The 4,182-nt window shown below is 32.3% G+C and overlaps 1 long non-coding RNA gene across 1 annotated transcript; it reads left to right on the top strand.

Annotated features, from left to right (window-relative positions):
* The first annotated feature begins 410 nt into the window (after positions 1-410).
* On the top strand, positions 411-2,273 carry LOC134567811 (uncharacterized). Its single transcript, XR_010084022.1, has 2 exons — positions 411-1,231; positions 1,731-2,273. It is a non-coding gene; the product is annotated as an uncharacterized LOC134567811 (long non-coding RNA).
* The last annotated feature ends 1,909 nt before the right edge of the window (positions 2,274-4,182 follow it).

Raw genomic sequence — 4,182 nt, 5'->3', positions numbered from 1 at the left:
TGTATGCATGTACCAATTTAAATAGACACACAACAAAAGGTAAAGGGATGCAGGGAAGGCTGCACGAATAGAGGGAGAGGATTTAGAAGCTCACCCTTGCAGGTGTGATGCTTGCAATGGTAGAAGCTCATTCAGTCTGCTGCCAGCGCCCAGAATTCTGGGCTGCCTAAGTCACGTGTAGTGACTTCCATGCAGAAACACTGCAGACACAGATTGCTACCATCATGACCTCTTCTAAAAACAAAAGTGGTTTTGGTGATTGGAATAACCATTTAACTTATTCTACATGTAAATAGGTTTAATCATTAAATGCACTTTATGTATCCAAGTTGTCATTAAATTTACAGAGATTTACACTAAAAATAAAATGAATACAAAATTACTTTAAAGGCATCCAGTAGGACAAGGCATCAAAATCCATGACCTATTTGCCCCTCTGGTATTTAAATATTTAAAGGAAACAAAAATAGGTATAAACTGAGAAATATGGAGTTTTCTCAGTATTCTTTCTGAGTACACCTGAAGAAAGTGCACTATTTTTTTTTCATTAGTTGGACCAATATATAGAGTATTTTTATATTCATTTTATTTTCCCCACTGCAATATACAGACCTATTGAGGTTTTAAAAACATTACAAAAAAAAAATATTTTGATATAGCTGGAACAGTGATGGTGATAAAGTGGAAATTGTGTGGGGATTTTTTTGTTTAGTTTTTTTTTTTTAATTTGAGATTAAATATCTATATTTATAAACCAGTTGAAAACTAGTGACTGCATGTTTGCTTTTTGTATAAAATGTGATTTGTTCCTCCACCTTTCCCTCCTCCCCCCTCATGTTTTTATTCCATTATTTTGAGACCCCAAGGTTGAGGCAGATATATTTTCTGACTGTTACAAATGGTCAAAGTTTGTTTGGTGTTACTTGTTTTATGTGTTATGTTTTAAATACATTCCTAATAAATATTTTGGAAGTTTTTTTAACCAAGATTAAAACCCCAGATTATTTTTAAATGTGTTCCTATATTAAAGAATTCCTCCTATGTTGGTGTTACATTTTATGTTCTCTTTATTATTATTATTTTTTTACCACGGTTCCATCTGTTTTGGTTTTTACATTTTTTTTTTCTATTGTACAGATGATCATGTTACCGTCCTATTCCAGTGAAAGAAATCAGTTGTGACTTGAAAATATAGATGAGACTGTAATTACAAATTGACTTCTAAAACTAGGTATAATGCCACTATGACACTTGGTATCAATACACTATGTCCTCAGCACACACCTAAATTCTGTTACATTATTAAGTTAATACACCTATAAAGAAAATATATTTTATATTTAATGTGTGTGTAATATATACTTTTTGTGAGTGAAATGTCTCTCATTGCAGTGAACTTAGTTCCTAATATATTTTATCAGAATATATACATGGAACTGTATAGTCTGTAAAGGCATATTAAATTGTAACTATGTCCCTGTGGTAGTGGCTGAAAAAAATGATGGGTCCTTCATTGAGAATTAAAGGAGTTTTGGCTTAGTCGGCATAATTTGAACATGTAGGTAACAGGTTGGAGGGAATGGTAAAGGATAGGTAACACACTCCTTGGTTACTACATATAGATATCATTTTAATATCATTCAAAAGATATACACAAAGATGTATTTGCAAAATGAAGCCTAATGTATACACAAAAAAGAGCAGTTACAATTCTCTTTTTTCTGTTTTAGAGTGATGCATCCGTTGTCTGTAGAGAGCAAATGTTGTTTTAATGCCGGACTTGCAGAATTTTTATTTTGTGCAGGACACCTTTGTTTGATATCTTAGTATTGTCATAAGTACTTATATGTGACTGTGTATTACATTCAAAGAGAGACGTTCTTTAATACATTATTATTTGGCTAAATCTAAAGTAAGCTTTTTAATACTATATTGCCAACCAAGCTGATTGGGAGCAGTACAATAGTCTGAATCCTAGTACTCCATATCCACCCTTGAGACTGCTTTACACGTGGTCTTGGGACACTACACGATTCCTGAGGATCTATGGGTGACCCGTATATTTCTCACCAGGCTATACATATGCAATATCCTGTTAACTGCTGTTGCTAGTCTAGGGCAAAATTAATCAATGATATACATGCATTAGTTCAACAGCCATTGCGAGCTGCTGTTTTACATACCTGTGCTGTACAGTAGAAGAGGTTAGTAGATGTAAGACCTGCATAGTTTTTCACAAGCCAACACTTTAATAATATGATATGAAATTTAAATATTTTTTTTCCTTTTGGTTCCTAAATACCATTTGTTCAATGCCTAGGTTTGCTTGGAGGTCTAGCTATTGGAGGGGGTTAATGTGATTTAAAAAAAAAAAAAAAAAAAAAAAGCAAACAGATTCTGTTTCGGCTTACATCAGAACTGAGAGAGAGAGAGAGTGTGTGTGTGTGTGTGTGTGTGTATATGTATGTGTGTGTGTATATGTATGTGTGTGTGTATATGTATATATATGTGTGTGTGTGTGTATATGTGTATATATGTGTATATATATATATACACATAATTACACACAGAAACATCTGGTGAAGGAGGGGTTGAGGAAGTAACAACCTGCAAAAAACAAAATGTACTCATTCTGTACTTGTAATGTCAGAGTGCACATTTTAACACCAGCCCTATACATCTGTTCTACTTTGCAAGAGTAAAAGTATTAATTCGGGGTTGGCTTTCTGTCTTCTCAGAAATTTCTGAGCTCACTTATTCCTGTTAGATGAACAGGGTAAAAAATATATATATATATAAATTCTGCTCTTGTGTGGTTTTTGCGATAAAATAAAAACTTTCTATGAAATCTAAACTGTTTTTGTAATATAACCACTAAAAGGAAAAAAAAAAACATAGAAATCACCATGTATTTCATTGAAATATTTAATATATTTAAGTATCAATAAAAATCGATTTATTTGTAAAAAATAAATAAATTTTAAAAATGGTGTTCTTTATTTGAAATGTTTAAGATGAGAGCTACACATTGTTGCAGGAATTTGAATACATGTTGAAGTTTGTATTTAGCGATGGCAACTAAATTAAATTGTCTGCATCACATGATGTACTAAGTGTCTATTTTAAATCTACAATTATTTTCAGGAGTTAATTTGTATTATTCCAGATTACTCTAAATATGAACTAAAAGCAGAAATATCATTATGTCATTAAGTAAAATATATTGAGTTAAAACAGATTTATTTATGTTAAGAAACATTATCTCTGAACAGATTAGTTTGATCTACAGAATATTACTCTCTTTGAAGTGTTTCAAGTTAGTATAGTGCAATTCCAAGATTTTACTAATAACATGACGTAAAGTCATGATTTTATTAATGACACGGAGGCGAGTATTATGCTTTCTCTTTCTTTATTATTCTCCTCAGCAGCAAAGAATTTTTAAACTTGAAAGAGAATAAAAACGAAATAACATAGGTAATCTGCCTAACAACAGGGCAGCCAATCATACACATTTATATACATTAAGAGTCTTGACCAATCCTCTAATTTCCTCTTTCTTTGTCCTTCTTAACGAAGATCAGCAGTAACTTGAACGTAATAAATTTCCATAACTTCCCATAACTTGTGCCGTTCTTCCGGATTATCTTTAACGAAATTAAGCTGTGGAAACAAAGAGAGTATATGGTAAAATCCTAACTTCGGAACTGTATGTCGGTCTTTTCACTTTATGTTCCTTATGTCTTGTATAATTGTATAATTTGGTATTTTTATATGTGTACATAAAGCAAAGGTATGTTTCATATGTCTTACAAAATTATCTAATACTTACCTCATGAGTGATCATTATGATCCTCCTTATTGTATGTACCACGCCCACCGGGTGGGTGGGAATAATACTCGCCTCCGTGTCATTAATAAAATCATGACTTTACGTCATGTTATTAGTAAAATCTTGGCATTTTATTAATGACACGGAGGCTCCTATTATGCTAGTTCAAAGCTTGGCCACTACTTGAAGTGAAAAGTGTTCAATTGGGTAAAAAAATAGAACTCTCTAAATGTCGATGATTGCGACCAATCTGCCGTCTTAATATATCCTCCAACAGGACAGTAAGCACAAAAGTGTAATTAGTTTCCAAGACAGGTATTTAAGGGATAATTCTTCATTTGGTGTCCATT

Source organism: Pelobates fuscus, chromosome 1 (assembly GCF_036172605.1).
Source record: "Pelobates fuscus isolate aPelFus1 chromosome 1, aPelFus1.pri, whole genome shotgun sequence".
In the NCBI taxonomy this organism is placed as follows: domain Eukaryota; kingdom Metazoa; phylum Chordata; class Amphibia; order Anura; family Pelobatidae; genus Pelobates; species Pelobates fuscus.
The sequence above is the reverse complement of the archived record's forward strand: the minus strand, read 5'-3'. Positions and strand labels throughout refer to the sequence as shown.